This window comes from Monodelphis domestica, chromosome 4 (genome assembly GCF_027887165.1).
Source record: "Monodelphis domestica isolate mMonDom1 chromosome 4, mMonDom1.pri, whole genome shotgun sequence".
In the NCBI taxonomy this organism is placed as follows: domain Eukaryota; kingdom Metazoa; phylum Chordata; class Mammalia; order Didelphimorphia; family Didelphidae; genus Monodelphis; species Monodelphis domestica.
The window spans coordinates 68,377,614-68,394,995 of record NC_077230.1 but is presented as its reverse complement, the minus strand read 5'-3'; the positions used below and the strand labels follow the sequence as shown (position 1 = coordinate 68,394,995).

General features: G+C 38.4%; 1 protein-coding gene across 12 annotated transcripts in view; it reads right to left on the bottom strand.

Moving 5' to 3' along the window:
* The window catches only part of HHLA2 (HHLA2 member of B7 family), a 236,807-nt gene that overhangs the window by 89,972 nt on the left and 129,453 nt on the right, over positions 1-17,382 (bottom strand). For 2 of the 12 annotated variants that reach the window (XM_056793442.1, XM_056793444.1), the window contains exon 3: positions 15,124-15,297. The exons of the other annotated variants lie outside the window; for them this stretch is intronic. The gene's annotated coding sequence lies outside the window, so the exon portion shown is untranslated. The remainder of the gene's footprint in view (positions 1-15,123; positions 15,298-17,382) is intronic. 12 annotated transcript variants of the gene reach the window in all.

Here is a 17,382-nt window from a genome sequence, read left to right as displayed (position 1 = left end):
AGTAAGACGTTACTGCTTTCAATCTAATGTGTAGTCATATTCCAAACCACAAAGTGACTCAGTACTTGAACATGTCTTTCTGTTAATGCTTATTATATATAAGATCATATTTAAGTCAGGTGTAAGATTAAGTCCCTGGAATATCTCATTCTTTCAAAATGTATCTAAGGCTTGTGTAAAATCTCCATTTAAATGTAATCAACAACTGAATGCATTCTACTATCGGCAACTCAACTGAAATACACTTTTCTCTATGTACAATTGGAGATGAATCATTTGAATGTTTTTGTATTCCACCTTCTTGTTTCAATTGGAACTGAGTCAACTTGAAAATAATTTCTTATGTGCAATCATTGAATATAGAAGTGGAAAAACTATCTGCAAAAGTATTGTTACTTATGTTTCCATATATGGGCTTAGATCTCAGATGGCATCTGGTCTACCTAAAGAAAATGGAATTCACTGGAGTGGAAAGTTTTGAAAAATCAACAAATTGGAGGATCCAGTATGCTAAATGTAAATGATTCTAATGGGGAATATAAAAACCTAAATTTTCTGAATTTTAAGTGCACTGTGAGTTCCTGAAAGTTCTATGTTAATGAGATCAACACCAAAAGATTTTGGATGACTTTCACCACCTCAACTGGTTATTGGAGAAATAATATTTGAAAAGCTGTTCTAATTTGTATTGAGGTCAGCTTTGTAAAAGACGTTAGCAGGAACATCTAAAGAATATAAGCAACATGGAACCAAAGAAGCAAATCTGCTAAAGAAGAGACTTATCCTTGAATGTCTAAGAAAATATAGTTTTTGAGCTAAAACAACTACAAGGGACATCTGAGATCTAAAATGAAATTTGTTGACTTAGGGGATGATCTACTAAAGTGCAGAGACCTGATGTTAGTTAAAGGCGCAAATCAGTATGTATTACTTTTGCTTTGTTTCACTATATCTGTATATTAAGTTCTGTTTACAAGTTGAGAAAATAAACAGGGGACTTAAGATCATTATAGGGACACTTTTGGCCAAAAACCACCCCAAATGGCTTGATATTTTGCCTTAACCTCACTTCAGCTGGTAGTAGACACAAAAGAGGGAATTATATGTTTCACCTTTTTCTACTATAAAGATACCTTATTTTACCAATTACATGTAATAAATTTCCACATAAGTTTTCCAAAGTTATATAATCTTTCCCTTCCTTCCTCCTTTCCCAGAGCTGGAAAGCAATTGATCTGAGAAATTATTCATGTATTATCATGTAAAATAGTTTTCCATTACTTTTATTTCTGTGCTGACCTTTCTCCCAGGATAAGAGTACTTTATGTTTCTTCTTAACATCAGATCACTGAAGAGTTGGCTAAAGAAGCCACATAGCTTGAACCTCTTCATTTTTTTTCCATCCTAGAAAGAACCATTCCAGGATTTGATAACACTATGACATACTGAGAATCACTGGAACCTCTATCATTTCAGGACTGTGACCTTACTGATCTTACCAGCAAATCTCCTTTACTAATTTAGTGCTTTGATTCTGGCCAACATCCTTGAACAATGGGCACTCAGATGGAGGACCTAAGTGAATAGTCACCAATTTTGACATTCACTTCACCCTGGAAGACCCTTGCTCTGACTTCACCACCTACATTGTTTTTAGTGACCATCATTTCTAGATTTATCACATTGCGCCATGTTGTTTTGATATAGATACCATTTGTATAAATTGTTTCCCAATTTCTTTTGTCATCCTTGGGTCTTAATAGGGGAATACCCTCCCCTGGAATTGCTCCTCATAGAGAACCATCCTCTATGCATTTATCTTGTTATCTGCCCTTTCTTTGTAGTGAGTTCAAAGATGGGTCTATGAAGGGAATTGTAAAAGATAATCTAATTATCTTTTTAAACTTCAGTTTATGTTCACCATTTTATGCCTTTGTATAACTCTATATTCTCTGCATATAATTCCATTAGTTAATCAGCATTTTAGTGATAAGTTATAAGGAATAATATCAATTATTAACTGATTGAGAATTAGTAATCAATAATCATATTGTGACTAAAATTCGCTGAAAAGACTTGGCAAGGTATCATTGTCAAAGGGAGTTGTGTGCCAACATCCGGAAATGGGCCCAGACATTATGATGTCTCAGTTGGCTTTTAAGCTACAAGAATGACCTTGATTTTTTACCATATATGGAATTAATCATTACTTCATAGAATATAGTTTCTTAAAAAATAAATGAGATCTTCTCTGGTTATCCTTTCTGAGAAGAGATATTCAGAAGACCACTCTCCTTTGAAGGGGAGTGTCTGAGTAAACTGATGAGAGAGACAGACAGATAGACAGACAGACATATATCATTTGACATTTAAGCTCTGGGTCTTTGGCTGAGCTGGGATGGACCTGGACCCTGATATTTTTTAATTTACATCTTTCTATAATAAATGTCAGTATGACTCAGATAATTGCTTCTTAGTATTTATTTCATTTTTACAGAAAAAGTGAAAAAAGGAATTCTCAATATTTAGATTGTTCTGATAACTCTATTCTATTTATATTGTCTTCTTTGGGGGATCTTATCAGTGAAATGCCCATTAATACCATGTAGCCCTAATTCCCCTTCTGAGCTCCAGGTCTACATCACTGTCCACTAGACATTCTATTGGTATCTCAAATTTAACATCGTTAACAAAAGAACTTTCTCCATAATTATTTTTATTGCTAGCATCATCAATCCTTCCAGTCATTCTGATTCTGAACCTTAAAGTTATCAACGTCTCTTCCCTCTCCCTTCTCCATGCTTAATCATTTGCAAAGTTGTTTTGATTCTCTTGCCACATCTGTCTGCATCTGTCCCTTTATCTCCACTCAGATTGCCTCTGATATGGACTATTATAATGGCTTCCCTGCCTCCAATTTTTCTACTCTCCAATTCATCATCCACTTAGCTTATATATATATATATATATATATATATATATATATATATATATATTTTTTTTTTTTTTTTAACTTCCTTTCCATCCTGGAGTCAATACTGTGTATTGGCTCCAATGCAGAAGGGAGATAAGGGCTAGGCAATGGGGGTCAAGTGACTTGCTCAGGGTCACACAGCTGGGAAGTATCTGAGACCAGATTTTAACTTAGGACCTCCTGTTTCTAAACCTGACTCTCAATTTACTGAGCTACCCAGCTGCCCCCTGAACTGATACTTTGATACTCCAAAAACACAGATCCAACAATGTTATCCTCCAACTTCAGTGCATCCATACTGAGTCTAGAATAAATACTAACTCTTTATTTTGGCATTTAAAGCCTTCCACAACTTGACATTCACCTACCTTAATCATGTTATTTAATAATATATGATTATTTGAGGCAGTTCAGTGGCTCAGTGGATAAAGAGCCAGACCTGGAGATGGGAGGTCCCAGGTTCAAATCTGACCTCAGACACTTCCCAGCTGTGTGACCCTGGGCAAGTCCCTTAACCTCCATTGCCTAGTCCTTACTGCCCTTCTGCCTTGGAACCAATACACAGTATTGATTCTGAGAAGGAAGGTAAGGGCTATAAAATAATGTTAATAATACATGCCCATTATGCCTTCTATGCCTTAGTTAAACTGTCCTGCTAGCTGTCCCTTTACATGCCATCCCCTCTCTTACATAAGTGGTCCCTCTGCCTGGATCTTTACCTCTATTCAAGGCTCAGCTCAATCAGGCCACCAGCGTGAAGCCTTGCTTAGCCTCTTCTGGTGTTTTGTACTCTTAGATGCACACACATACCTGAATGTATAAAAACATGCCCATTTTATATATATTTTCAGGTTGGATGTATTTCATTTATTTATGCAGCATCCTGTTCCCTCTTCTTTCTAGTATAATGGAGGAAAGGCATGTACCTTTTTTTTTATCTGCAATGCCCAACACAGGGTTGTGTATAAAGAGATGCTTAACAATCATTTGCTGAATTGAATTGAATGAGGATACTTCTGGAGGGCGAAGCCACAACCAAGAGAAACCCTGTCCTAGGCTAGTTGAAATGAACTAAAATCTAGTTTCACAGGGTGGAAATCTAGTTTCTCTGATGGAAAAGGCATGGCATGGGCAATCAACCACCATTTTTATCCTGCTAGGGGAAGCCATAATTCATCCCTTGAAGGACTGAAAGCTCACTTTGCTTCTGAAGCTAGCATCTTGCTTGTAAGACGCAGCACCTTTGTATCATAGCAAGATAAGGAAACCAGAAATTCAGCACCAGCACAAAACAAACAAAAATGAATCAGCTTACTTCCTTATTGTCTCCATCAGAAAATAGGGGCTCTATTTACCAACTGAGAAACGCCAAGCCTTGATGTCAGCAGCAAAAGAATAACAGCTGCTTAGCAACAGGAGGCTTGAAATCCCTTGACTTTTCCTCCAAGTTTTTCTCTCTTTTTCCCTCCAAGTCAACTCAAGGTGTTTCATAAACATTTTATCAGTATTCCTCTACAAAGAGAATCCATCAGAGGTGGCAATAAGACCATCCCAAAGGTCGTATAAGGGAAGGAGAAATGGCAATGAATCCCCACCACCAGCAGCCCAGTGTGTTGAACCAGTCTAAATAAATCAGTGAGCAAACATTTACCAACAACTTACTTTGTGTGAGATGCGATGCTAAATGGTGGAGAAACAAATGAAGGAAAAACTCCAGTCTTTGCCCTCAAGAATCTTACATTTTAATGGGGGAGACATTAAATAATTAAGTATATGCAAGATAGAGAGAGAGAGAAGATGGAAGTCACTAGCAGTTTAGAGACTTAGCAAATGTCTCCTGCAGAATGTAGTGTTTGAGGTAAATCTTAAAGAATATTAAATAATTCTAACATGAAGGAGAGTCTTGAATAATAAATGTTCTCCATAAAACTACATGCCGAATGATCTGTATGAGTGCTACAGGTTTTTTTATTTTATTATTAATAGTAGTAAAATAATAGTAATGATGATGATGACAATTAACATTAAATATCAATTTGTGGTTTACAAACACTTTACAAAGATTATGTCACTTGATGCTCAAAACAGCCCTTACAGGTAAATATTACAGTTATTATTACCTCCTTTTTATGGATAAGAAAATTAAGGGTGAAAGGGGTTGAATGATGACCAAAGTCACATCTATGAAATAGTAGACAGTACTTAAACATCTCTCTACTATCTCTGCCCATTTTTCTACTATGTCATACTATTATATAACTATTACATTATAAGTATATAGATATATATGCATACTTATCGAAATAAATTATATAATATATATTTATATTTATAGAAATTTATGTATGTTTATATTATATGTGTATATATAAATAGAAATTTATATATATTTGTGTACATAATTATGTATTTGCAAATACATAATTATATACAAATATATTTACATATTTAATTTATGAAATAATTTATATGCATTTGTATCAGTCTTTTATCTTCAGAATAGTTCTCTAAAATCTATAGTCAGCAACAGATCAGGAAATTTAAGCACAGCGAACTTTGCTCAGAATCACATGGGAAGGGCTCTGCACAATGATCTTTCTCCCATAGCACATTGCTTCTGAATCTTTATTAGCAGCAGTTATCAGAGATACTGCCTTCTCTTTCTTTTTGAGACTTGCTCCTACCTTGCAGACCACATCTGTAACTTGCTGAGACTTTAAAAGGAAAGAGTGTTGCTACTGGTAAATAACTCACTAGAAACCAAGTGTGGACATGAAGTAAATTATTATTGTCCTGCAGCTTCTTAGAGAAAAAACATGTGGTATAGACCAAAACCAAAATAAAGTCCTAAATGGGTATTTAGCAATGTGATAGGACTGGAAAAAACAACCTTGATCACACCATTCCCTTTGCCCAAAGAATCTTCCCCTTTCCCCATTTTCCTTCCTGCTGAAGTTTTATCCATCCTCAAGACCCTATCAAAGTCCTATCTCCTCCATGAAATCTTCCTGATTTCTATCATCAAAACACATATTTCCTTGCTCAAATATCACATATGCATTTATACTGTTGGTGATAAGCATAAAACTTCTCATAAGAAATAGGAATTAAGTATAACATTACCCCAACTGCAATATATACTCATAAGGGCAGAGAGTATGTCTTATTGTCCTCCTATAGTACTGTGCATGGAACATTTTTGGTGGAGATGGAGTTGACTTCAAGGTCATGAAGAACTTTTGGTACAGAGCACTTAATGTTGCTGTCCTTCAACCCATATTCCATCTCTCACCTCCGTGTCTTTGCACATGCTCTACTCCGTGCCTGGAATGCACTTCTCCCTCTTTTATATCTCTTAGAATCACTAGTTTCTTCAAAGATTAGTTCAAGTAACAAGTAGCTCCTACAGAAGACCTTTCCTTATCTACTTATCTCAGTTGCTAATCAGTATCCTTCTCTTCCCCTTGAATTACCTTGAACCTAATTATATTTAAACATTATTTCCCCAATAAAATGCACACACAACAAGAGTAAGACCTATTTATTTCATTTTTTACTTTGTGATGAGCACAGCAAGCACTTAAATGTTTTTCCATTGAATATTTGGAAACTTGTCCTATAAATCAAAATCTATAAATCTGCCTTAGACAGTTAACTAGGGTCATTGAGAGATTAAATGAATTGACTATGGTCATGCATGGCTACCTTGAATTGGAAACAGCATTTGAACCCCAAAGTAACACATCCTTTTGCCTTTGTGTTAAATATAGTAGATTATTAATAAATGTCTGCCTCTTGAATTCCATTTGGTGAAAGTAGAATAAATTGATCTCCCTTGAGTGGGCAGCATCTCACCTGATCTTGTTATACTTATTGGGCTTGGTAGAAAGCAGCACAGAGAATGGGAAAATGGTAAACTCCACATCTGCACACAAGAAGTGTGTGATAATCTATAAAACTAATGTTCTCTATTAGATATTAAGGGTATAGAAATTATGGGCCACCTCTAACTGATGCCATATTTAGATGCTCTTGTGATCCGCTTGGGGCAACTAAGCCTAGAGGCATCTCAGTCCTTGGTAAATGTACTCCAAACACAAGTGAGAAAAATTCAAGAAAAATGTGACACCATTCTCTTTGTAAACATATTTTCTTAGGATTTTAATTAGAACTAAACTCCCCCATCTATACCAGGTTCTTTAGTAAATGGGCATCTTTGTTTACTCTAGAGAAAATTTAGTTGTATATATTTTTATTCTGAGCACTGGATGAATATTTTAAAAATTCAAAAAGAAAACTAGTGATTTGCTGCTGCTTAGATTTTCCTTTTTATCCTTAGTAGACAGATTTCATAAGCTGCTATGACCTCTCAGAAAACTAAATGCATTCTAGCCAACCTTCTATTCAGCCCTCCCAAACTTCCTCAGGCTGGTTTCCAGTTAAAGTTAAACAATACATCTCTGGACTCATCCTTTCTCATTTTTAGTCTTTGCTTTGCCAACACAGTCTTTACTCCCATGTCAAGATTAAACATCAAAGTAGAATATTAGGAGTGTGTAGATATATAGCCATTTTCAAGGAGAATCTTCTAAGTATGTAGTTTATTGGGTCCATTCCAATCAAGTGTTTTGTGGCTGCATTCAAAAGATCCTGAGTGCCCAAAACTCTTGAAATGTGCTTAGTGAGAGACTTATATACAGGAAAAAGCAGAGTTTGGTTCTGCTACAGAAGAAAGAGGATTCTTAGTAAGAATTCCAGTGGAAAGCATCAGACTTCTCGAGAGGGCAGCAAAACATAAGACTTGAATCTATCATTCTAGATTCATGTTCCCTTGAGATAAATATGGATATAGTTAGTTAACTCAGTGTCCACCTAAGGGCAGAGGGAAAAGGCAATTAAAAAAGGCCTTGTCACTTTGATGAACTAGAGTACAATACCCTCTGATTTGTCTAGATTTTAATTTATCCACGAGTCTATTCAGTGTATCACATGGACTTACTACAAAGCTTTTTACTGTGCCATCACAGGGTGATGTCTTGAGTTGGCACGTGAATTGTCTTTAAGTGGGGCAAAATTGTACAGTCACTCTCTCTTCCAGAAGCATTAAATTCCAGTAGCAAGACAAAAGCCAATTATGACCGATGATGGCCCAGGATGAAGCGGATAATCTTTGTATCTTCAAAGTTTGACCAAGCTTTAAGCACTCCTCAAAAACCACTTCAGCCACTTTCATGGTTACTGGAACAAACTGTTCTCATCTATCATCATCTAAGTTTTCATATACTTGGAAAGATATCCCTCTAACTCACGGACTGGTTTTAGAGCTATTGGTTACTCTCAATCTGCTTTAGCCCATCTGCCTATTTTATTGGGGTGCGGATGGCTTCTTGGAGCCACAAGTGAGAATGGAGTGGTTACCTCCCAGTTATCAAAGCAAGAATGGGATTAAGGCTTTTGCCACACTGAATAGTACTGGAGAAGAGGGGAGCAAAAAAGTCTAGGTCATTCTCATTTCTTTTTTTATTGGGACTAAATGAAGTTCAGACATGTGAAAATCCAAATGCTCTTGAGAAAGAAGTATCCAGGCCCTTTTCTTGAATATTTACATATAGCATAGCATCGCTATTCTCTCTAGTTCCCTCCTTTCTGACCACCAAAACTTTATGAAGAGCAGTTTTGAAGGCTCCTCTTCTCCCAGCATTATTCAGTGGGGCAGGAGCCTAAATCCTTTTCTGGATCTTGGCAACCAGAAGGTAGGGTCAAGATTAACCTTCCATTCATTTCTCAACTGTGGGGAAAACTCACTGCTTTGGAAAGGGGCAAGTCCCTTCCCAGCATCTCCATTTTTGCCTTTGGTAAATCTAGGAGAACAATGGTTGCTGCCACAATAATGAGTATCCCATTTTCAAAGCCTTTACCAACACTTGTGCTCTTTAATGCTAAACAAGTAATTAGGCATTTAACTCTTCTTCCCAATTTAGTTGGCACATTTACAGGTGTAATTAATTGTTATTATTTGTCAGAATCCTGACAGGGTGCTTGGGACCACTGCAAAAACAAAAGCTAAGGCTGCTCTAGGGGCTTACCATCAAAGTGATTAGGAAGCAATTATGATGCCCTGGCAACAGGCATCTCATGTTTTATTCCAGCACCTTGCAAATCAAATCACTGAGGAAAATATTTGGGTTTACTATAAGCAGGATAGTCCTCAAAAGAAAGTGGAAAAAAAAAACCCAACCTCAGCAGCTCTCATATCTTGGAACAATGAAGGGAACTGTGGGCAAAGGACTGAATAAGAAGGTGACTCAGTACAGTTTACAGCCATGAATTGCTTTAGAAAGTCATTGGCTTTTGTGTGCATGTAGTCACATAAATTCAACTCTTTTCCAGGCTTGTCATTCTACAAAGCTATGCTGACTTTAGGGGGGGGAAAGGAAGTTATTCAAATGTAAGGTGTTTCTGGTGTCTTTATTGCTTATGTTCTTGAACAATTAGAAAGAAGTCAATAAAAAAAAAACAAAAGAAAGAATGAAAGAATGAGGGAATAAGAGAAAGAAGGGAATAAATTAAAAAAGGAAATTAAGGAAATAAGGAAGGGTTGAGAGAAGAAGGGAAGGAAGGAGAGTGTGAAGGAAGAAAGGAGGAAATACCAAATAGGAAGGTCAGAGGGGAAAAAAGGGAAGAAAGGAAGAGGGAAAAGAGGAAGTAAGGAATCAGCAAATCTCTACATTTGCAAACCAGCAAATCCCTGTCTCAGTAACTGAGCTGATATTCTTTATGTCAAAAACTGAAAGAATTTCCTACTTGACAGAAAAGTCTTCTGATAGAATCCTTTGAATCCATTACTGGACCTTTTAACATAATTACATATTAGGTTAAGACTATAATCCTATAAAGAGATGGCTCTTTTTTTTTATCAACATCATTCTCTCTCTCTATGTCCTTGATCTCATCTTAACAGCTTTCTCCAATAGACTGCCCCCTCAATTAACCCCTCCTCATCTTCATCCTCTATCTACTTCTTTCCTTACTATTGCCTTCAGAAACATGGTCCAAGTCCAGCCATCTTATACAATCTTCATTAGACAATATCACTCCCCTCAGGCAGTTATCCTGTATCTCCTCCATCTCTCAAAGACCCAGGAAAAAAATTCTTTGAAGGGAGCCTTTCAATTCTTCTCAGTCACTCCTAAAAATTTTGCAATCAGAATTCCAAACCTATCTCTAAGCCCAAATTGCTTTCTACAAAGTTGTCAAGGATCTCTTAATTGCCAAAGTTGATGATATTTTCTTTGTCCTCATCATTTCGAACCCCGTTGAAGCATCTGAAATTGTTGACAAACTTCTCTTCCTGGATCCCTTTTCCTTTCTGGGTTTTTGCCAGATGTTTATTCCCTCCTAGATTTTCTCCTGCTCATCTGACCACTTGTTCTTTCTTAGGCTTTCTTTTCTTCTCTCTCTACACTCTCATTTTGTGACCTCATCAGAAATCATGACGTAAATGATCACTTCTAGAAAAGGACTCATGGGTTATAGATATCTCCCCAAGTCTCTCCTGAACATCAATCTCATATTACCAATGATGGCCTTTTGGATATTTCAAATGGGATGTCCCTGACACATCCCGAGCTGCTATGTTCAGAATAGAACTCAGGACCTTTTTTTAGCACCTATTTAGAACATCTCCTAAATTTACAACCTCAGAATTATCCTTAACTCTTCACATTCACTTCCCCTCCCAAGGCCAACTGGTTACCAATTCTTACTATTCCTGCCTTCATATCTCTTGTATCCAACTAGCCTCTACTCATATAGTTATTTCCTTAATTCAGGCCCTCTTCTTTTTCCTGGACTTCTGCAATAGTCCTCTACTTGATTTTCCTGCCTTGTTTTTCTCCACTCTTTTCTATCCTCCACAACTCTACTAAGTGCATATCTGATCATTCACTCTCCTTCTCAATAAACTCCAATAGCTTCCTTTTGCCTCTAGGATCAGATAGAAATATGTCTAGTTTTTAAAGCCATTTACAACTTAGCTTCAGTCTTCCAGCTTTATTCAGCTTCAGCCTTCCAGCTCTACCTCTGTGGCCCAGTCAAATGGGACTTTTCTCTGTCCCATCTCCTGTCTCCTTATCTTTCTCTATGTGGGAAATGCTTTCCCTCCCTATCTGCTCTCTCGGAGAATCCCTCTCTTCCTTCATGATGAAGGACAGGCACGACCTTCCACATGAAATCTTTCCTTACTTCTCCACCTCCTTTAAGTTTGAAGTTTTACTTAACTATCTTTTATTTATTTTGAATTTATTACATATAATTTAGTCTGTATTTACCCCATTATAGTAGAAGCTCCTTGAGAATATGAACTGTTTCTGCTTTTTTCTGACTTCAGGCCCAACACTCTATTCACTGGCTTTGGTGATTATTAAATAGTTGTTAAATGACACTGAAAAAGCTGCCATGAAGGCAGTGTACTCAGCTTTGGGTATAAAACTATGGACTTTACGTTCTTACACATTAACTGACCTTGCTAAATCAGAATGAGAGATTAGATCAGCCCCAATCCTACAGTGTTTCCATTTTCTCTAGCTCCTGGTAAAAACCAAACCAGCCAGATGGCTCAATGGATAGACTTCTGGCCCTGGAATCAGTAAGACCTGAATTCAAATTGGGCCTCAGACACTTAATGGCTGGGTGACCCTAGGCAAGATATTTAACCTTATTTGCCTTGATGGCAGCTAGGTAGCACAGTGAATAAGTATTATCCCTGTGGTCAGGCATATATATTTTCATAAAATCCACAATTTAAAATTTTATTAGAGAAGAATTTCAGGAAAAGAAGCTTGCTAACTCCTTGAATCCAGAAAAAGAATTGTTTGGAGAAAGATGTCTGTAGAAACCTACACTGCATCAGAATATCCAGAATGAACTTTGGGGTGCAGTTGATTGAACTGTGGGGGGCTGAATGCATTTACTTTGAATGTACACTCTTATGCCAAAGGGGACTACCCCCAATTGGCTTTTAGTCAATGTGCCTAGCAAACATTGTTTTTTTTTTCTCTCTCTCTCTCTTTTTTCTGTTTCCCTCATATCTAACTGTAGCTTCCTCTTAGAAAGTGCAATGTTTTATGCATTATGATGATGATGATTATGTCAAATGATCCATTGGGGAGACTAGTCTCCCAAAGGATCATAGGGGGATTCGCAAAGATGGGATTAACTCTCCCCTGCCTATTTTTAGATTTAATTACTAGAAGTAATTACACCCCATTTTATGCTTAAGTGGGGGAGGTCTGTGACCCACATGTGCTAAAGTGGGTGATGAATCAGAAAAGACTGACTGCTCCCTGGACAGCCCTAAGCAAAGCTACAATTGGTCCACATAAAGTTGAAGGAATGCACAGGAAGTGATGTAAAGAAACATCTTTAAAAGCAGTTGCAACTTCCTGTGAGAGGTAGTTCTTTAGAGTTCGGAGTTTGAGTTTAAGGCTGGTGAAGAATCTGCTTCATGGACCTGAGATTCTGAAATTTGGTGAGACTGTTCTTAAATCTCTCCTTTTTGAACTGCCACATGGGTGAGTGAAAAAGATTGACTTCTTTCCTGACTTTCTGGAGAGACAATCCTCTGGAGAGGCCCCTGTTTTAGAGAAGGCTTCATGGCTAAACTTGCTTAGTTTACCTCTGGGCCCCTGTTTGCTGGGGCCTCTGAAGCCCTGCCTGGTTCAAATCAGGCCAGAGTAATTATCTACTCTCTCTCTCATTACCCTTACTTTCACTCTTTCTATTTTTGTATATAAACTGCCATAAAAAGTCATTCTGACTTGAGTAATATATTTTCGGTGACCACACTTTTATACATTTAGTCCAACCTTAATTTTAACTCTTACACAGGAAAATTTGAGTTCAAAACAGGCTCACACAGGCTATATAATACAATACAACGCAATATAGCACAATACAATAGAATATATTATATTATGTCATAATATAACCTAATACATGATATAACATATAGTGTAATATAATATAAAATAGGATAGCATAATAAAATATAACAGAATAGAATAGAATAGCAGCTGTATGACCCTGGACACGTCTCTTATTCTCTATTTGCCTTAATACATGGGAGAAGGAAATAGCAAACCACTCCAGTACCCTTGCCAAGAAAATCCCACAGACAGTACTAGCATGATGTGGCCCATGGGGTCACAAAGAGCTGGACAAGACTGAATGACTGAACAGAAACTTTTCTTTCTGTCTGATCACTGGCTATATTAAACCATGTCTGTCTCTCACTCTTCCAAGCCAGTGGACCATGTTGTGACCTCTTTTTCCTACCCTATCCCACCTATTTTCATCCTAATATTTAATGGTATACTAGAGGGTTAGTCTGGTAGTAACGAGAGGGAGGAGGAAAGAGTAGAGACCCTCCCCCCAAAGCAGGGTTCAGGGGAGACAGCTGCTGTTTAACTTGGCCAAGGGAGAAGAGAAGGGGAATGAGTAGTTCCCCCCTCCAGCTTCCCCTCAGCTATGGTTGCTTAACCCCAAACTTCCTCTTGACTTTTCTCTACTACTAAAGTCTTTCCTCAGAGAGAGAGAGAGAGTTACTCTCCCCCCTCAAGCTGGAACTGGCTTATACTCACACTAGAGTCAGTTGGGGAAAGAAGACAAACTTTATTCTAACTGATCAATTTGGGAATAACACAGGGAAATGGCTGCAGGAAGGGTTTTTGTGAGGAAAGAGGGAAAGGTGTCCCTATCTAGCTACCCTTACCTCCCTCCTTAAGTTGGGGAACCCAGGCCTTGGCAGCCTTGGGCTCCTGGGAGATTCAGGGTTGGATGGCTCTGGTCTTGGCTCCCCTGGGAACTGTTCATACCCAGGGCACCAGGAGCTATGAGGTGATCTTGTCAGCTGCTTGGTGTCTTCTCAAACTGGCCACTTCATTTGGAAATCAGTGGGGGAAAAGGTGTCCAATCACCAGGAGAAATATGTAAGTTTTTCCTCAGGAGCAACCCTTTCCTTAGGCTATCTCAGGATTGAGAGAGAGCTAAGTGCCTCTCTCTGACAGAAAACTCTTCTCCTAAGATTCCAGGACATCCCCTCGAGTCCCTCCCCCACTGTGGCTGAGGCTCCAGCAATTTCTCAGACTGTAACTCCAGTTCTAGGGTTTGAAACCTTTATCACAATGGTCATAGATTTAGAGATGAAAGGGATGTCTAAATTGAAATGTGGAAACTGAGGCACAAAGAGATTGAGTAATTTTTTAGGGTCTCATAGTAAGTAAGTCTTGGAGCAGGAAGACCTAGTTTGAATTCTGGCTCTACATCTGACTCAGAGCTAGCCACATGACCTCATTTCAAGAAAGCCCAGCAGAACCTAGAAAAGATGCTGATTTTTAATCTAATTGTACTCCCTTTGAAGGAACAGATGTTTCTAAAGCTTTAGAGTTGTGGAAAATTACATATTGTACAGAAGTCATTTTAAAAGGATTTACATGTTTGTACTGAATTAGAAATCCCCCTGTTACTGGCAGTTACTGACCACGGGCAAATCATTTGACCTCTAAGACTCCTATGTTACGATTGGATTCCAGCCTGCCTCCAAGGAGAAGAGTTTCCCCCACACCAGTGGGATCACAAGGCTTTGAGGCATTCACATTATGGGATAGAAACCACTTGTAAATTGGCTACCAACAGACCTCCTAAATCCATCTTTTGCCTTTACTAGCCCTGTATTTAGCATTCTCTGTGACTTGACACAGTTCTGAACCAATTAGAAGGGGAAAAGAGTACTAAATTCCCTCTTTCCCATGAAGATACACCAGCCTTTGCTTCTCCCTTGTGAAATTCCACTCATCTTTTAATTATACTCTGATCCTATGTTAACTACTGAAGCAGGCCAGTCTTAAAAAGACAGAGCCCAGGGCTAGCAACCTTTTATTTCAACTGGCATAAATCCGTTAACAGTTCTGCTGTTTGTTCTACTCTAAGCAAGAAAGGAAAGAAAAGTAATATTTTTCCAATCTCCTTTAGGCAGAGCTTTTGAAGCTTCATTACTGCAAGCTGTTTCTCAACTTTGATATCCTGTTATTTTTTTTTCAAACTTTGATAAAGAGAGAACAAAAGATTAAGCAAGATACTAAGTCAGGTACCTGAGAAACAAATAAATCCAAAGAATAGGGTCAACTAGATGGTGCGGTAGATGAAACACTGGACTTAGGTTCAGAAAGACTCTTCTTCCCGAGTTCAAATCGAGCCTCAGACACACGTCCTAGTTGTGTGACCCTGCAAAAGTCACTTAACCCTGTTTGCCTCAGTTTCTTTATCTGTAAAAAATGATACGTAGAAGGAAATGTCAAACCACTGAAGTGTCTTTGCCAAGAAAACCTTGAATGGGATCCCAAAGAGTCAGACGCGATCAAACACTAATAATACAACAAAGAAAAGGTGGCCAAACTTTTTCTCTACTTCTAGAACAATCTCATATCTAACCCCCTTCTTTGCAGTACTGCAACTGTTCCCTTAGTTCATGCTCTCATCGGCTCTAGCTCAGATGATTGCATTCGTCTCCTATTTGGTCTCTCTGCCTTGGGTTTTCTTTGCTGCATTCTAGCCTCCCCACAGTGATCTTCCTCAAGCACAGATGGGACCTCATCTCATTAAGCTCCAGTGGTTCTCTATTGCCTCTGGGTTAAAATACAGCTTCCCCAAGAGGCTAAATTCTACCATGTGGCAGGGAAATGAATGGAGAATCAGGTCACAAAGTTGGGGCAGGGCTGGGAAGGGTATTAAAGGCTCAAGTGGCCTTCTGTCTGTTTCTCACATACCACATTCCATCTCCTGGCTCCATTCCCTTGCACTGGTTATGTCATGCCCATTCACCTCCACCTCTCTCGCTTCTCTTCATTCAGGATCCAGGTCTAGCCCCACCTTTGACAGGAAGCCATTCCTGATACTTCCAACTACTTTGCATTTAATTGTTATTGTTCAGTCATTTTTTTTCAGTCTTGCCCAACTCTTTGAGACCCCATTTGGGGTTTTCTTGGCAGAGATCCTGGAGTGGTTTGTCATTTCCTTTACCAGTTCATTTTACAAATGAGGAAACTGAGGCAAACAGAATTAAGTGACTTTCCCAGGTGGGTTTCAGGCTGGATTTGAACTCAAGAAGGTAAGTCCTCCTGACTCCAGGCTCAGCACTCTATTCACTGCACAATTTAGCTATATTGAATTTATTCTCTTATATTTATACCATACAGACTTACATATATACTTGTTTACCTCATCAGAACATAAGCTACTTACAAGTAGGGGTGGTTTCATTCTTTGTATTTGGATCCCTAGAGCCTAGCTAGCAATGTGCCTGGCATGTAGTAGATGCATAATAAATACTTGTTAATTAATATAAGCAACATGCCTACAAACTGCACAGAGAATATATTCAGTTCCAAATTCTCTCCCTTCTTCCACTCCTCCACTCAATGAAAAGGAAAGAAATGACACTTGTTATACACATGAAGTCATGCAAAACATGTTTCCATATTAACCATATTGTACACTGTTCCACCCACCCAAAACAAAAATAAGAAAAATAAAGTGAAAAAAACGTGCTTCAGTTTGCATTCCTAGTTCATTGGTTCTGTCTCTAGGGGTGGTCAGTACTTTTCATCATGAGTCCTTTGGAACCACTGTCTTTCCCGTTATCGGTGAGGGAATCACCATTCTCATGGTCATCCATGCTCAAAACCTAGATGTTACCCTTGACTCCTATGTCTAATCTATAGTTAAATCTTCCTGTTTTTTTACCTTCACAAATTCTCTTCAATATAACCACTGCTCTCTTGTCACACAGCCACAACCCTGGTGACCGTCCTGGTCCAGGTCCTTTACTATTTGAATAGTTTTCTGAAGATGGTCTCTCCTTATGTCTCTCCCCAGGCCAATCCATCCCATACCCAGCAGCCAAAGTGAAGTTCCTAAAACTCGTGTCTGACCATATCGCTCCTTTGTAGCTGTTTTTGTTCAGTCATAACTCACACTTTTTGACCCTATTTGGGTTTTCTTGGCAAAGATACTGGAGAGGTTTGCCAGTTCCTTCTCCAGCTCATTTTACAGATGAGGAAATTGAGGCAAATAGGGTTTAAGGAACTTGCCCAGGGTCATCCAGCTAGTAAGTTTCTGAGGCTAGATGTGAACTCGAAGAGGGAGTCTTCCTGATTCCAGGGCCAGTACTCTCTATCCACTGTGCCATCTAGCTATCCCCAAAGACTCCCTGTACCCATTAAAATCTGATGAGATCCCCAAATGAAGTAGTAGAGAGGGAGAAAAGAAAAGAAGAGGGGGTCAGGTCAGGGGCTTGGAGTGGGGGACACAGTTAGCAGACATTGTCTGGAAGAAGATCCAGCAAAGGCAAC